The sequence below is a fragment of the Pantherophis guttatus genome, chromosome 5 (assembly GCF_059756535.1).
Source record: "Pantherophis guttatus breed Tessera chromosome 5, ASM5975653v1, whole genome shotgun sequence".
NCBI classification, from domain to species: Eukaryota; Metazoa; Chordata; class Lepidosauria; order Squamata; family Colubridae; genus Pantherophis; species Pantherophis guttatus.
Genome location: NC_142067.1, coordinates 127,111,056 through 127,129,320, shown reverse-complemented (window position 1 = coordinate 127,129,320; position 18,265 = coordinate 127,111,056). Strand labels below are relative to the sequence as shown.

General features: G+C 39.5%; 1 long non-coding RNA gene across 1 annotated transcript in view; it reads left to right on the top strand.

Moving 5' to 3' along the window:
* Window positions 1-801: 801 nt before the first annotated feature.
* LOC132710391 (uncharacterized) overlaps window positions 802-18,265 on the top strand; it is a 35,805-nt gene continuing 18,341 nt past the window's right edge. The window contains exon 1 of the long non-coding RNA XR_009621082.2: window positions 802-1,106. This is a non-coding gene — a long non-coding RNA (uncharacterized LOC132710391). The remainder of the gene's footprint in view (window positions 1,107-18,265) is intronic.

The following is an 18,265-nucleotide window of genomic DNA, read 5'->3' as shown; positions in this document are numbered from 1 at the left end:
ACAACTAGTGATACAGATAAGCCTCCAGGTGGCCTCAATGACTCACTAAAATAATGCAAATTACCAGCTAACAGAAAAGGATATACAGTAAATCCTTCCATTCTCTACCATCCAGTCAGAGGCAACTAGACTTTCTGGGCTTTTTTTGGAAGATGTTTCGCTTCTCATCCAAGAAGCTTCTTCAGCTCCGTCTGGATTCTGTTCGTGTCGCCTTACAATAAAACAGAATTAGTTTGCTGAATCTGGCTGTTTTTCTTGTCTGGTTTACCTGGTAAAGCTGATGAGTACACTATTTCTTGGGCTTCATTTTTTCTTCAGATTAATACTTTTTTCTAGAAAGGCATAAGTAGATGTTTATGAAAGCTTTGAATCAAATTTGTCAGTCGGAAAAGATACTACCGGATTCCTTTTCACGCTAAAGGCAGGATATAAGGCGATAATCTGGCATGAGTTTCTGGAAAGATCAAAGACATCCGAGCTGTAGAATTTGAATTTGGGCAAAGAGGGGGAAAAAAAAGGAAAAGCAGAATTAAATGCATACAGTATAAACACACAAGGAAGTTCAGATTGAAAAAGAGAAAGGGGAAAAAGAAAAAAAAAAGCTTCGAGTCTACCACAAAGAGCACTTCATATTTTTCACTTCCCTTTAAATAACTGCTGCACTTATCTTCGAATGACGGTGAAAGGAGCAGGTCATTCGGTATATTAGCAAGAAGATGTCAGTGGCATGACAGCCGGGATAATGAAAAATGCAGAAATAGAGCATGTCTCATGAATCTTGCGCTGAAAATAAAGGCGGAAAAAAAATTCAGCATGGTGGAAAGCAACAGCAAGGCAGGGAGTGTAGGAGTGTAAGAGTGTAGGATTTGGGGAAACAAATTGTTGTATGAACAGCTCCAGAACTTCCTTAGGAGATTAAGCACACAAAGAGTTACATGTATTCTAACGCTAGGTATAGCTTAGTGGTGGGTTGCTACCAGTTCGCCCCGGTTTGTGCGAACTGGTAGCAGCAGTGGCTGGAGGCTCTGCCCACCCACCCAGACATCATTAAATATTCTCTGCACATGCACAGAAGTGGCGAGTGCACGACCGAACTGCTAGCAAAGGTAAGTGAAACCCACCACTGGGCTAGCTGTAATAATTTTGAAGGGTTCTTGGTGCACTCTGAGCTTGTTTGTTTTCTTGCCGACGTCTCATTACCTAAATTAGGTGACTTCGTCATGATGATAAAGCTGCAAATATTCTCCTTTATTGTAATCTTTGTAATCGTTTTGTCTAATCTTCCTTCCTTAGGTTGTTGCAGCTTGCATTAAAAAAAAAAAAAAAAAAGCCAGATGAAAATTAAAAGAGCAAAGGAGGGTTTATTCTAAGTTTTAATTCTCCATTTCTAAATCAGTAATATCTTGGCTGCTCAATGTTAATTAAGCTTTAGGTCTACATTAGCTGGGTTTTAAACTTGCAATCTATCTTCATGAAATATATGCAAAGATCTCAATATTATTTAACTGAAGACATGTGTCTTGCAAGTGAAGTTCAGCTCCTGATGATTTCATATTTCGTGTCCACGTCAATACCTATTTGGTTTTCCTGGCAACGGTATAGAAATGATTTGACATTGAATAATGTTCCCGATTCTACAATTTGACACTGGGCTTAACAAGGAGATAGAGAGAGAAGAGAGGAGAGAGGAGAGAGAAAAGAGAAAAAAAGAAAAGAGAGAGAGAGAGAGATGATAGATAGATGGATGGATGGATAGATAGATAGATAGATAGATAGATAGATAGATAGATAGATAGATAGATAGATAGATGACACAGAGAGAGACAGACAGAAAGAGAGAGAGAGATGATAAATGATAGATAGATGATAGATAGATAGATAGATAGATAGATAGATAGAGATAGATAGATAGATAGATGATAGACAGACAGACAGACAGACAAAGACAGAGAGATACAGAGTGATGTATGATAGATAGATAGATAGATAGATAGATAGATAGATAGATAGATAGATAGATAGATGATAGAGAGAGACAGATAGACAGAAGGAGAGAGAGAGAGACAGACAGATACGTAAAAAGACAGAGAAAGACAGAGACAGACAGATATGATAGGCAGATGATAGATAGATGATAGATAGATAGATAGATAGATAGATAGATAGATAGATAGATCGAAAGGAAAGGAAAGAAAAAGAAAAAGAAAAAGAAAAAGAAAAAGGGAAAGAAAAGGAAAAGAAAAGAAAAGGAAAAGGAAAAAGAAAAAGAAAAAGAAAGAAAGACACAGAGGGACACAGAAAGAGACACACAGAGAGATGATAGATGGTTAAATAAATAGATAACAGAGAGAGAGAGAGAGAGAGAGAGAGAGAGAGAACAAACTTTTAAAACATGCTGAAAATGGTATTCATTTGAATATCAACACCTGTGGCAGTGATGATTTCTCCTGTGGTGAATCTAACAGGAGCTAAAAATGAAAATTTCCTCCATTTTCTGTTTCCCTCCTGCCTTTAAAATCTTTAAGGGAAGCTAAGGACTCACAGATGACTATTTTAGAAGGAGGGTCTGATTATGGAGGCAAAGTGACTTCAGGACCTGTGGATCCCAAAGAGCAGAGAGACCTATTCATATTTCCTTTCTCCTTCTAATCAACATCCTGCAACATGACACAATCTTCACACATTTGCAAATAAAAGAGTCGAATTACCCTCCCGAGTGTCATCTCAGCCAAAAAGACCAATTATTCCATGGCTTAATTAAGCAGAAGGGAGAGACCGACTCGTAAACACTGTATTCTAATATTCCAATAACTCAAGGCTTAATTTAAAAGAACCGGGTTGCGAGTAAAACCCATAAGAACATACTAATATCTAGTCAATGATAGTTGTTACTTACCAAAACAGGGTGGAAGAAAGACATTAGCGATATTGTAACAATTGCTTACTGATTAGACTTCGGAGAGTACTCCAGAAAATAGCATTCTGGTGGTTTTTTTTTTTTTTTTACAGTAGACAATGTTCGTTAGCAAGAAAAATATATAAATACAGTTATAAATGGAAGACGGGAAAACATATGCATGGAGGGACCTTTTCAAATTTAATTTAAACATATATGCTTTTAATGGCTTCCTCTGGATGCCAGGGAGCTTATGTCAGTGAATTTGAGCTACCAATGAAAGGCTCTGTGTTTTTTTTTTTTTTTTAAAGTTAGCAGCTGCAATTAAATAATTCAGAAATAATTAATTCAGAAGACAAGCCGTTAAATTATAACCCTTCCCACTGGTTAACTGTGTGCCAAAATGTATTGTTTAATTTATCATTCCTAGTATTTTTAGCAGGCCTCAAGGCAGGGAACGAAGCAATAATAAATAGGGAGTCATGGATAATTAGGGAAGGAAATGGGGAACAAAATTATTAAGGGCTTTAGGTGAAGTTCATTATTACTATTTAATAGTGCCCAGGAGCATTTGATCAAATTATGGATCATGTTTGAGTTGGGAGACAGGGCTGACTTTCACTCACCAGCACAACTTCAAAACTTGCAGAGAGATTTATAAAATTTTAACGAGAATGAAAAGCAGAAAATATATCGTATAGATACTGACCAAGCATATAGTTATTGGCATTGTGTCCCCCTTAATTCTTGCAGATATTGTGTTCTGGCCTGATTCCAGTATTTGATTATACAACAATGCATGCCAAAGATGAGATGTACAGTAAGAAATAGTTGACATGCAGTCTTCCTTCCTTCCTTCCTTCCTTCCTTCCTTCCTTCCTTCCTTCCTTCCTTCCTTCCTTCCTTCTTTCCTGTAAAAACAACCCTGTTGCATTCATGGTTGACTTTCTACATTAAAAGGTAAAGGTTCCCCTCGCACATATGTGCTAGTCATTCCCGACTCTAGGGGGCGGTGCTCATCTCCATTTCAAAGCCGAAGAGCCAGCGCTATCCGAAGTCATCTCCATGGTCATGTGGCAGCCATGACTCAATGCCAAAGGCGCACAGAACGCTGTTACCTTCCCACCAAAGGTGGTCCCTATTTTTTCTACTTGCATTTTTTACCTGCTTTCGAACTGCTAGGTTGGCAGAAGCTGGGACAAGTAACGGGAGTTCACCCCATTACGCGGCACTAGGGATTCAAACCGCTGAACTGCCGACCTTTCAATCGACAAGCTCAGCGTCTTAGCCGCTGAGCCATTGAGTCCCTTTCCTTTCCTTTCCTTTCCTTTCCTTTCCTTTCCTTTCCTTTCCTTTCCTTTCCTTTCCTTTCCTTTCCTTTCCTTTCCTTTCCTTTCCTTCCTTTCTTCCTTCCTTCCTTCCTTCCTTTCTTCCTTCCTTCCTTCTTTCCATTTTTCGTGCAAAAATAAACCCCTGTTGCATTCAAGGTTGGCTTTCTGCATTACATAGATCTTACTAAACACAGTAGGGGCAAAAGCTAATGGCTATTGTTGATGTGGTGAGAACAATCAGTATCATACTTAAGTTATGAGAAGACTTTATTGTGAAGTTGTTCACTTCTTCAGCTGATGAAATAACTCCAGGAACGGAACTCAAATGGCCTTTCCCGGTTCCTTTTTTTCCCCCGTCTCAAGCCAGCTTTCTTGTGACATAGGTAAAAGCCGTGGTTTCATGGTGCATTTTAAACCATTTAAGATACCTTACAGGTCCATCATCAATGTTATTTTCCCAACAATGAAAGTTTTAAAGAAAGATATATGTTTAATGTAAATCCCATTAATTCAGTGATGTTACTAGTGGCTCACGTTCAACTTATAAAGCACAGCGAGGTTTAAGAAACACAATTTTAGCGTTGAATTAGAATACAGATAATTTGCAAACTGACTCTCACCAAAGAACACATATCTCCAAACATGGTTTAAGTGGCTTGTTTGCAGTTTTAATTCTCCGATCCTAATGCTTGTTTGTTTGTTTATTCATGTCAGAAGCATCACGGTTAAAAGAAGGCATGCTACATGACATAAAATTAAAAATAAAGAGTAAAATATGTACAAACTAAACAGATCTTGCCCAGAAACGAGCAACATTAATTGTGTTATCTTAATGCTATTTTCTGTATATTTGTGTGTGGGTATCTGATGCAAGAGAGAAAAAGAGAGAGAGACAGAGAGACAGAGAGACAGAGACAGACAGACAGACAGAGAGAGAGACAGACAGAGACAGAGACGGAGAGACAGAGAGAGACAGAAAGACAGAGAGAGACAAAGAGATGAGAGACAGAGACAGAGAGACAGAAAGAAGAGAGAGACAGAGAGACGAGAGAGAGACAGAGACACAGAGACACAGAGAGAGAGACACACACAGAGAGAGAGAGAGAGACAGAGACAGAGAGAAAGAGAGAGAGAGGAGAAAGAGAAAGAGACACAGAGAGACAGAGAGAGAGAGACAGACACCGAGAGAGAGACGAGAGTGAAAGAGAGAGAGAGAGAGAGAGAGAAAGAGACAGACAGAGACAGAGACACACAGAGAGAGACAGAGACAGAAAGACAGAGGGAGACAGAGGCAAAATACTAGGCCTTCTAATCTACCTATAGTGGATATCAATAAAAACAGAGGCTAGAAAGGAATCTGATGAAATTTGCTGACAGCTTAGTTGCAGACGGGTGAAAACTAGTTATTCGTGTTCCATTTTGTTTATATGTCTGCCCAAACATACAAACAAAGCTCCTTCTTTTACCTTGTCTCACTGAATTTCTTTTGCTGTCAGGTCCATTACTTTCGGTTTGCCTTCAGCAGGTTTTTGCATGATCTGACCTCTCATTTCATATGCCATTCCACTGAAACTCTGCCTCCAGAAAACTAATAATAATATGAACGTCTGCTGACTCATTCTCAAGGTGAACTCAGCATTATGTTCCTCTCTACCTTTCCCTATGGGTATTTCAGGTTTATTTTAGAAGTACTGTATACTATTAGTTTTCTTCCACAATTCATTATGATATATTTTATTTATTTATTTATTTTGTCAAGCATGTATTTTATGACAGATGCAAGTGTAAACATAATTATAAATACACGAAAAGGATACGAATAAAAGGAAACATTAGGACAGGGACGGTAGGCACTCTGGTGCGCTTATGCACGCCCCTTACAGACCTCTTAGGAATGGAGTGAGGTCAACAGTAGACAGTCTAAGGTTAAAGTTTTGGGGGTTTGGGGAAGAAACCACAGAGTCAGGTAGTGCATTCCAGGCATTGACCACTCTGTTGCTGAAGTCGTATTTTCTGCAGTCTAGTTTGGATCGGTTTATACTATGGCTATATATTATCCCTGTCATATACTATGTCAGGGGTTTCAAACTCAAGGCCCGGAGTCCGGATCCAGCTCACAGGGTGCTTAGACCTGGCCTATGGTGCCAACCCTGGAAAGGATCGGCTCACAGTGCTTCTGCCAGCAAAAACAGAGCTCGGAATGGCGTGGATGGCCCTCTTGAGCTCCGTTTTCACTGGTAGAGGGTTGCAGAAAGCCATTGTAGCTGAAAACAGAGCTCGGGGGCCTGTTTTCACTGGCAGAGCGATTGGGCCACCATAGGTACCCCTGACACAAGTGATGTTGAGCTAGCCACACCCATTTTACCCCCCCCCCAAGGTCAAACACAATCGTGATATGGCCTTCAATGAAATCGAGTTTGACACCCCGTACTATGGCATTCACAGTGGCAGGTTTTTTCTTTCTCCTTAATTGCAAGCGTTAATCTGTTCATTTCTGCACATTCTAATATTTCCCTGATCACATTCTCATCAGTAGGGATGAGTATTATGTGAGTATTATGGATATTATATGATATGGGAATTATTCAATCGATGGTTAGAGAATAAAAGTGGAAGTTGGAAATAAAAGAAGGAGATTAGAGAAGAGTAGAAAATATGTTAAGACAGAGATGTAAACAATATGATGATTGTTATTATTATGACTATTAGGATTATTATGCTTAATATCATTATTATATTCTTATTAGAGGATATGTTAAGAAGGAAAAATGAATAGGTTTACTACGTTCAATACTGCAATTTATTCAGAGAATTAATATCAATAAAAATATTGGATTGTGCGGAAATGAATAGATTGAATAGATTACCAATTAAAAAAAGAGAGGAATCAGAATATTTTAAGATATGAGGGCAATTTTACCATTGATTAGAGAAGAGATAGATAGATAGATAGATAGATAGATAGATAGATAGATAGATAGATAGATAGATAGATAGATAGATGTAGATGTAGATATTGATATAGATATTGATATAGATATAGATATAGATATAGATATAGATATAGATATAGATATAGATAGATATGTATTAAATGGGGAGAAATGTTACAATAAATGAAATGATAATATCAAGATACGATAAAGATTGGAGGAGTAAGAAGAAGACACAAAAGATGTACTCAGATGATACACTGAATGATTGATTATGTATTGTATGTTTGTTTGTCTATAAAATAAAAACAACTTTTTATTAAAAAAAAACAATTAGGGCCCTTTCGAATGTTGAGCTAGTGAGTGAGTGAGTAACAAGTTTTTCTACCACAGTTTTACCTGGTTGATAGCTTTAATGAAAACCTGGCATGTATTTCTTTCCAACTCGCTTTGCCAGGCCTTCAGATGTACTGGAAAGTTTGAAGTCTATTAAGAGGTAAAGCTCTCTCACCTTTGCAATTGATAATTTGATTGTCTGTATTAACAGGTAACATCAAGTGGAGAGAAACTATTCCCCGGAGTGTCAGAGATCTTGTCTTGCTTCATGGCACTGATTTTCTTGAGGGGAAAAAAGAAAAAACACTCTACTTTTTGGTCTACAGTTTTCACCTGTTTAAAGTTAAGACTTCAGATTCGAATTTCAAATCCTTTTGTTTCTTCTATTTCGGAGAAAATTCCATATCTGTACTTTAAAAAAAAATATGGATAAGACAGACTAATGTATCAGGGGTGAAATCCAGCAGGTTCTGGAGAACCGGTAGCGGAAATTTTGAGTAGTTCGGAGAACCAGCAAATACCACCTCTGGCTGGCCCCAGAGTGGGGTGGGAATGGAGATTTTGCAATATCCTTCCCTTGGAGCGGGGAAGGAATGGGGATTTTGCAGTATCCTTCCCCTGGAGTGGGGAGGGAATGGGGATTTTGCAGTATCCTTCCCCTGGAGTGGGGTGGGAATGGGGATTTTGCAGTATCCTTCCCCTGGAGTGGGGTGGGAATGGACATTTTGCAGTATCCTTCCCCTGGAGTGGGGTGGGAATGGACATTTTGCAATATCCTTCCCTTGGAGTGGGGAAGGAATGGGGATTTTGCAGTATCCTTCCCCTGGAGTGGGGAGGGAATGGGGATTTTGCAGTATCCTTCCCCTGGAGTGGGGTGGGAATGGACATTTTGCAGTATCCTTCCCCTGGAGGGGGGTGGGAATGGAGATTTTGAAGTATCCTTCCACTGCCATGCCTACCAAGACATCTCACCAAGCCACACCATGCCCACCAAGCCACGCCCACAGAACCGGTGGTAAAAGAAATTTGGATTTCACCACTGGTATGTGTGTATGTACGTGTAGGAGTTTTAATTTTAGATTTCCCCATTATTTAAGGATGCAGATTCTTTTGTCTGAAGTGTTTTTGAGCAGCAATTCTCTCACAAAAGCTGCCTGAAAGTGAATGTTATTGAGAGTATGCCTATATTTGTCCTGTGAAAATTGCCTCTGATCTGGCTAATGTTGTACAACAGCTTGCTTTTGACCTGTGGACAAATTGGGTAAATTGCCAGTATGTTGTACCATAATGAGGAATGCATACTGCCCATTACCGAGTTCTTAATTTCCTTTGAACTAATCTAAAAAGGGATCCCAGAGCAGGAATTTATGAAAAGTAGCATATGATAATACTCATTATCCATTTTTTTTAATATTGAAAAAGAGCATTTGGTTTGAACGTATGATTAATACTTTCAATTATAAGTGCAAAGGAAAGTAACTCCCAATGCAGTGCAGACAATGATATATATCCATTGTACAGACTCAGAAAGCTGGAAATCTCAAAAAAAAAAAAAGAGAGAGAGAGAGAGAGAGAGAGAGAGAGAGCATCATTTGCTGTTTACATTTCACCTAGAGTAAAACTTTGAGTAAATCTGACGTGGAGATACAGCTATGGAGCATAATTCAGCTGCGAGCCTGCGATGTGTATATGTGAACATGATTGTAAGTCGGAGGAGTAGCAGAAAGTTCAAAGAAAAAAAATTCCAGCTACATCAGCAAAATCTACAGAGTGCTACATTATCCCTCAGTTCTTCCCAAGTGGAAATTTTAATCCCATTTGTAAATCTAAATAGCACATCCAAAAGATTACAAATGAAACTAAAATTTTAAAGCAAATTATAGAAAAACTATATTATGGGTTGTCTATGGAGACGTGGTGGCTCAGTGGCTAAGATGCTCAGTTTGTTGATTGAAAGGTCGGCAGTTCAGTGGTTCGAATCCTTAGTGCCGCGTAACGGGGTGAACTCCTGTTACTTGTCCCAGCTTCTGCCAATCTAGCAGTTCGAAAGCAGGTAAAAAATGCAAGTAGAAAAATAGGGACCACCTTTGATGGGAAGGGAACAGCGTTCCGTGCGCCTTTGGTGTTTAGTCATGCTGGCCACATGACCATGGAGTCTTCTTCGGACAGCGCTGGCTCTTTGGCTTTGTGACGAGTAACAGGAGCTGACCCCATTATGCAGCACTAGGGATTCGAACCACTGAACTGCTGACCTTTCGATTAACAAGCTCCGCATCTTAGCCCCTGAGCCACCACATCCCTTTAAACTATAAAGCTATAGACAGTATTACATTTATATTTACCGACGAAGAAATAAAGGGAGACTAGTATAGATCTATTTCAAGCTATTTAGCTCTCATCAGTTAGCCATTCCTTCTGGGATTTGAACCAGGGTTGCTTGCATATTAGGTAGATGTATTAACCTCTAAGCCACAGGTTCTCCTTGCTTTGTTTCCTGTACCAGGGGAGAGATCAATTGATTTTCCTATCCCCGAAATATTCAGTCTTCATATCAACCTCTATAACCTTGCAATCAATTCAGAAGTACCGATAGTTTTAAGTGTTTTTTTTTTCTATCTAGAAACATTTTTCTATTTCTATAATAAAAGCAAAAGCTTTATTATCTATACTAGTCTCCCTTTATTTCTTTGTCAGTCAATATAATTTTAACACAAAAATAGTTTGTCGTGAAAGCGACTGCCTGCGAAGGCTACTGGATTGGGGCTGAAAGGCAAAAGCAGAAGCAGTATGTTCCTTTCCATATTTGGGTAGACAAAGGTTGCCCTGATAAACAAACAAACAAACACTTAAAACTATCAGTACTTCTGAATCAGAGGTGGTATTCAGGAGGTTCTGACCAGTTCTAGAAAACCGGTAGCGGAAATTTTGAGTAGTTCGGAGAACCGGCAAATACCACCTCTGACTGGCCCCGCCCCCATCTATTCTCTGCCTCCCGAGTCCCAGCTGATTGGGAGGAAATGGGGATTTTACAGTATCCTTCCCCTGGAGTGGGGTGGGAATGAAGATTTTACAGTATCCTTCCCCTGCCACACCCACCAAGCCACACCCACAGAACCGGTAGTAAAAAAAAAAATTGAATCCCACCACTATTCTGAATTGATTGCAGGGTTATAGAGGTTGGTATGAAGACTGAATAATTTGGAGGTAGGAAAATCAACTGATCTCAGGATAAATAGTCAGAATGGGAGAATAGGTATTTCTTCTTTATGTGAAGAGTTCCTGTTTTGTTTTAGTTCAGCGCTGAATTGGCACCAGATAAAATTCAAGAGGGGTTGAATTTAGACTGTTCGTGGGAATGTAATGACTCCAGATTGATTCCTATCTTGAATACAATAGAATAGAAGAGTTGGAAGGGACCTTGGAGGTCTTCTAGTCCAACCCCCTGCTTAGGCAGGAAACCCTATACCACTTCAGACAAATGGTTATCCAACATCTTCTTAAAAACTTCCAGTGTTGGAGCATTCACAACTTCTGGAGGCAAGTTGTTCCACGGATTAATTGTTCTAACTGTCAGGAAATTTCTCCTTAGTTCTAGGTTGCTTCTCTCCTTGATTAGTTTCCACCCATTGCTCCTTCTCCTGCCCTCAGGAGCTTTGGAGAATAGCTTGACTCCCTCTTCTTTGTGACAGCCTCTGAGATATTGGAAGACTGCTATCATGTCTCCCCTAGTCCTTCTTTTCATTAAACTAGACATACCCAATTCCAGCAACTGTTCTTATATGTTTTAGCCTCCAGTCCCCTAATCATCTTCGTTGCTCTTCTCTGCACTCTTTCTAGAGTCTCCACTCCTTTTTTACATCTTACATTTTGGACTCTGCCACCAGGCTCTGCCTGTCCTCCTCCTCCATATGTACGATTAAATGAAATTATAGCAGAACCCAAACAGAAGTTGAGTTCAGCTTGGGAGTTTCGGGGAAAATGCAAACGAGAAAGAAAGTAGAAATACAAGAGAGGGGGGGGGAGTTTAAGAACAGATAAGGTCTGATTTTCAAAGACCTTATGCATCTCTGAGTCATTTAATCATCTACACGTTCAAGAAAGAGACCCAAGTGAAAAGTGTTTTGAAACGCAACTGTCACATTTCATTTCACATTCTGGCTTAATAAAGGTGCCCAGAGATGCTATTGTAGGTGTTAATGAGATCCCTTAAGTTGCTATAAATATACAAATCAAAGAACTTTCCTGCTATTGTTGTTACTGCTTTATGAAGAAATATTTTCAGACTAAAGCCAATTATATTTGCAATGTCTTATCACAGCAATTATACAAAACAGCAGGACAGCCAGTAATGACTTTTTAAGCTAGGGAGTGCTCAGAACACTTTCCAACTGAGCTCCATTACCTGGATTATAACCACAGTTTTAAATTGGGTACCAGTGGATATAATTTATTTTACTTTTTTTGGCTTTGTACTTAATTGGCCATTAAGGTTTTCATGCCAATAATTTCATTTCTGTGCCACTTACTCAGTAAATAGTTTCTGAAATGCACCTTCTCAAAAAAAAAAAAAAAAAAAAACCTACCTACTCTAGGAGAAATATTTAAAACTTATCCATCCTACATGTATGTTCTCCCTGTTTTCTCCAGGAACAATTTGCATATGCTAAACTATCTTCACCCACTCCAGCTTGTCCTATTCGTTTTAATTAACAGGGCTCACCAGAGCAGATCACTTCCTCCTGTCTGCAACAATGGCCAGGTTTGGGGAGAATAAAATAATTAAGTCGTTGAATAATTCTTCCCCAAAGGCCAAATGCTTAGCTGAAAAACCCCTGGAGGTTTCCTTTCCAGTTAAGACTTTAGTCATATCAACAAAAAAATTAGGCTTTTAATATTAGTTGCTTTCTTTTCAGTTGGAACTTTTCTGTATCACCTTTCATTTTTAAAATGGGATGCTACTTTGCAAAATTAAATTGGGCAGCTTACAATACAATAGGTTGATACAATACAAGGTTGACTCAAGGTTGACTTCCATCCTTTCTAAGGTAGGTAAAATGAGGACCCAGTTTGTGGGGGCAATAAGCTGACTTTGTATAAATATACAAAAGTATGAAGGCTATTGCTTAACGCATTGTAAGCCGCCCTGAGTCTTCGGAGAAGGGCGGCATATAAATCAAATAAAAAAAATAAAAAAAATAGAACCACAGTTTTTCCTTTCCTTTCCTTTCCTTTCCTTTCCTTTCCTTTCCTTTCCTTTCCTTTCCTTTCCTTTCCTTTCCTTTCCTTTCCTTTCCTTTCCTTTCCTTCCCTTCCCTTCCCTTCCCTCCCCTCCCCTCCTCTTTCCTTCCCTTCCCTTCCCTTCCCTTCTCTTTTCTCCTTGGATACTAATGAAATTGCACAATTCATCTATGGGGACTGATGTTTTTATTATTATTATTATTATTATTATTTTTATTTTGGTACACCAAGGCTCTTGGAGTTACATTGCAGCTCTTTGGATTTCTGCTTGCTGAGCCGTAAGTAAAGAGAACCTTTGTTTAATTCAGGAGAACTCATTAGGCCTTCTGAAACTCTTCATAATCATCTTCAAATGATTATGGGTCCAACTTTTGCATATGCATATAGTATGTGTGCCAGAAACATATCAGGTTTCATTGTCTTGCATTTTTGTCACTGATGACACTTAGCCTAGATAATCTGAAGGGCTCTTCAGGTGAATATTCACTCATCTGTTCTTGAATCATTAAAAAATATGTTGACATACTTTTGGACGGCCCCAACATCAAAGTTCTAATTTGTTTGAGGACAAAGCACTTGTAAGTCGAACTTACAGCCCTTACAGCTCTGGTGCCAAATATTAATGATATTTAGAATAATAGAATAACAGAGTTGGAAGGGACCTTGGAGGTCTTCTAGTCCAACCCCCTGCTTAGGCAGGAAACCCTACACCACTTCAGACAAATGGTTATCCAACATCATCTTAAAAGCTTCCAGTGTTGGAGCATTCACAACTTCTAGAGGCAAGTTGTTCCACTGATTAATTTTTCTAACATTTTAATGTAACCTTGATTCCAAATAAACAAAAATATGCCAACTACACTTTTCCACCGTGAAAACTGTGTATATTAATTAATCAGACTGGTAAATTGAGAGATTTAGGAGTCATCTGAAGGGACAGATTTGCAAGTACCAAAATTTAACCTGGGCATTACAGAAAGGGAACAATTGTGGAATGTCTGTTTGGATACACATACAGTTTCAGAAAGTTGTACAGGAGATACGAGGAAGACTGGGAGAATGGAAAGGCCTGAGAATTAAAATGATTTATTGGATGTCCAAATGACACAGAAAGAAGTGGATGAATAAAATAATTGAGGGATGCAAAGCCCTAAGGTACAGTATCCATGATCTTTGAGTGCAGTCGTCAAAGCCCATCTGAGAATTGTCAGCAAACTGCATTGTTCAGTTCACTGGGAGAGGATTAAAAGCATTAAAGGCATGGGGAATAACCATATTAAAAATCACATCGAATTAATTACGCCTCCCATTTAAAACACTAATTGTACTCAATTGAATATAAGCTTTTGTTCTGCCTACTCCTTCAAATAATGGTCCCTGTCATTCTGTTCACAGGCCAAATAAGGTATTGCTCGTCATTTGATTTATATGAAAGAGTCTTTATGTCCTTGCTTTTTAAAGATAACTTTGAGGACATGGAAGGGTGGGGAAAAGGCTCAAGGGAAGTTTGTAGATCACTAGCTACTCTAAGGACACAGTGGCTCAGTGGCTAAGATGCTGAGCTTGTTGATCGAAAGATCGGCAGTCCAGCGGTTCGAATCCCTAGTGCTGCGTAAAGGGGTGAGTTCCTGTTACATATCCCAGCTTCTGCCAACCTAGCAGTTCGAAAGCACGTAAAAAATGCAAGTAGACAAATAGGGACCACCTTTAGTGGGAAGGGAACAGTGTTCTGTGCACCTTTGGCATTTAGTGATGCCGGCCACATGACCACGGAGACGTCTTTGGACAACGCTGGCTCTTTGGCTTTGAAACAGAGATGAGTACCGTCCACTAGAGTCTGGAATGACTAGCACATATGTGCGAGAGGAATCTTTACCTTTACCTTTGAGCCAAGGGGGAGGGGGAGGAGAAGGAAGTGTATTCTTTTCTCCCGGGCCTTGCATTTGGGCTCTCTTCCTTCTGTGTGTTTTCTTAATCCCAGCTGCTAATTGTTTTATTTCATGCCCTATGAGAAGCCCTCCCAAATACATTTAAACAACAGTACCCATGGATTTCGAAAACAGAAGAGAAACTCCTGGAAGATTCAACAGATTCATAAGAGAGATTGCAGTGGGAAAAACATGACTGTGTCATTTACATTCCAGATTATTAAAGCCATGTGATTGCCAGATGTTAGAAGGTAGAGAATTCTCAGTTGAATTACTTGCTTTGAATGTGAGAGATGTACACAGTTGAGATCAATGCATTGGGTTATTGGCATTCATTCATTCTTTCTTTTTATCCCACTGTTATTATTTTTACAAATAACTCACAAATATGTCTAACAAATCTTCTTCCTCCTATTTTCCATGCAATAACAAGCCTGTGAATACAAGGAGGGGGCAAGAAGGAGGGAGAGGGAGGGAGGGAGAGGGAGAGAGGGAGAGGGAGGGAGGTTAAAGAGGGGGAGGAACAGGGAGAGAGGAGGAGAGAGGGAGAGAGAGGGGGAGGGAGAGAGAGAGTGTGAGGGAGGGAGAGAGAGGGGGGGAGGGAGAAGGAGGGAGGGAGGGAGACTAGTCCAAAGTTTCCCAGCTAGCTTTGATGGGTAACTTGAACTTGAACTCGTGGTATCTTGGTTTCTTGCCTGATGCTTTAACCACTGGGCCAAACCACTTGGAGAATTTCCAGTACACCTGTCATAGGATCCCTCTACTTAGCTGGCCAACATATTTTGGATCAGTTGCAATTTTTGGACAGTTTTCATTGGTAGCTTAACATCAAGATCAATGACAATCTGAGATCTGAGTAATGACTTGGGTAGCATCAATATAATTATATTTGTGATGGGATTCAAAGAGGAGAAACAGACGGTAACACAGTTTTAATGATTAATCATACTGTTGTCTAACAGGGAAATTGGACCTTCAAAAAGAATCGTCATGACATCCCCTTCATGCATGGTTACAAATAAAATAGACCTCCTCAAATTTGCTTTTCCTGTGGCTTTTTCATCTTTAAATGGTTCCTCCAAAACTTTCCATGTCCATATACTGCTTTTCAAATTAATTTTAGCTATTCCCCCCCACTGGAGCTCTTGGCTCATCAAAAATACAGTAGCCTTTCATTAAATGCCAATTCCCACGTTAACTACCTATGTTTCTTCTCCTCCTTTAGTCCCAGTTTCCTAAAATTTTGAACATCTTACCAAGGAGAATCCCACCTTTTTACAACCAAGACCAAAAACAATCCGTCTCCACAATTTCATACCTTCACTGTTTTTAAAAAAAAAAAGTAATGTGTCTTTGCTAATTTAATATAGCAATTAATTTTGCACACTAAACAGATAAGGTCCTCAGATCCTTTTTGAAAAGTTTTTCAGCTGATTTTCATAATGGCTTTGCATGTTAAAATTAGCACTTCACAGACTTCACATGTATTTATTACTCTAATATGCTCTTGCTAGAACAGCCAATTAACACTTGGAAACACTTCACATTAATGGTATTTATAGTCATGTGCAGTAATTATATCATAGATGAGTTTGGTGTGTTCACTCATTCCATTGATGGCCTGTAATTAATAAAGGAAGAAGTTAACTAATTCTGATGAATAAATTATGTTGCAAGATTGGCTTCTCTTTCAAATATACTCATTTAAAGATCCTTGACATTTTCTTGGTCAGTCATTAATTCTTCCTGTATTCCCCCAAATGAACAATAACCGGCATGCCCACTTCTTTTTTTTAAAAAAAATATAAACATGGCTTCACAAAATAAGATCAGACATTATTACCTCAACCATGAGATTAGATGTGCTTGGTTTATCATATCTGTTCACAGTATTTGCTCGTTACTCTGCTGGTTTCTAAGCCATTGATATAAAAAGAACAAAGACAAATAAAATTCATTTAAAATGCCAAGAGCAAATTAAATTTGTGTATCAGAGGGGTGTAGAAATCCATCTAAAGAATGTGTATTATTCTACTAAAATGTCCTTATATTGCTTTTTTTTTTTTCAAGAGGCAACTGGAGTTTCTGGTTTTTCTTTGAAGATGTTTAGCTTCTCATCCAAGAAGCTCTTTCAGCTTTGGGAAACCATGACTGGATGACTGAGAAACTCCACAGACTTTTAGTTATACAATTTGGGATGAACACCCCTTGAATGGTGTGGGAGTAGAAATGGATTTCCAGAAGAAAAACTGTGGACTACAGGAACCATTTGCACTACTCAGTTGACCCTGAAGACACAGACAAACCTCCTGAAGACACAGAAAAACCATTGAAGTGCTTCAATGACCCTCTAAAAGGAAGCAAAGGGCCATCTGTCTGCAAGGAATATACATCCTTCCACTCCCCACCATCCGGTCAGAGGTGAAGAAGCTTCTTGGATGAGAAGTGAAACGTCTTCAAAAGAAAAAACCAGAAAGTCCAGTTGCCTCCTGAAAAAGCATGTTGGGGACAACCATGACCTGGATGACTGAGAATCTCTACAGACATATTGTAGCTACTAAAATATTTCTATTCTCCATTTTGGGAAGATAGAAAGTTGACTCTGGCTTCAGAAAATAGAAGTCCCACTTCTGTAAACTTGATGAAAAGACTTTGCAGTTTTAAAAAAAGGCTATGGGACTAATTGATGTCCCCTTCTCATCAGGGAACCAAGTCCTCTGGAGAGATTGTAGACATATCTCTAAAGCAGTGGTGTCAAACTCAAGGCCTGCAGGATGGATCCGGCCTGCGGGGTGCTTAGATCTGGCCTGTGGGGCCACCCTGGAAACAGCGAAGGACCAGCCCACAGTGCCTCTGCCAGTGAAAACGGAGCTCAGAAGGGCCACACATGGCCCTCCTGAGCTCCATTTTACCTGGCAGAGGGTTGCAGGAGGCTGTCCCCGCCAAAAACGGAACTTGGGAGCCCCGTTTTTGCTGGCAGAGTGCTCCAGCCACCACAGGCACCCCCAACACAAGTGACGTCAAGCTGGCCATAGCCCCCACACACACACACATCACTCCCCCCCCCAAGGTCCAACACAATCCTGATGTGGCCCTCAATGAAATTGAGTTTGCCACCCCTGCTCAAAAGGATAGAACTATTTATTTATTTATTTATTTATTTATTTATTTATTTATTTATTTATTTATTTATTTATTTTCATTGCTTGCTTACTTGGCTGCCATTGTAACGGGGGAGGGGGAAGCTGTTTGAATGTCTGGGAGTGGGGAAGTGAGCTGGTGGAGAAGAGAAGAGAAAGTTTTCTTCAGCGTTTTCTTTGAAGCTGATAACTACTCAAGGTCGTGGCATACCAGGAGGATGGCACCATCGGATGCTGCACCCCACATGACCCTTGGGGAGAATGTGGATTGGATAATCCTGACTGGACGGTTGGGGGAAGGGTTTTAGGGATGCTTTCTATATGTAATTTTTGTGCCGATTGCCTCAGAGCTTGCTTTTCTTTGGTTGCATTCAGTTCATACTCAGTAAAAGTACCTTTCTCTATGAAAATGGAGTCAGGGTTTTCCTTTCTTGAGTACTGAAAGGAGGCACACCTGACTATC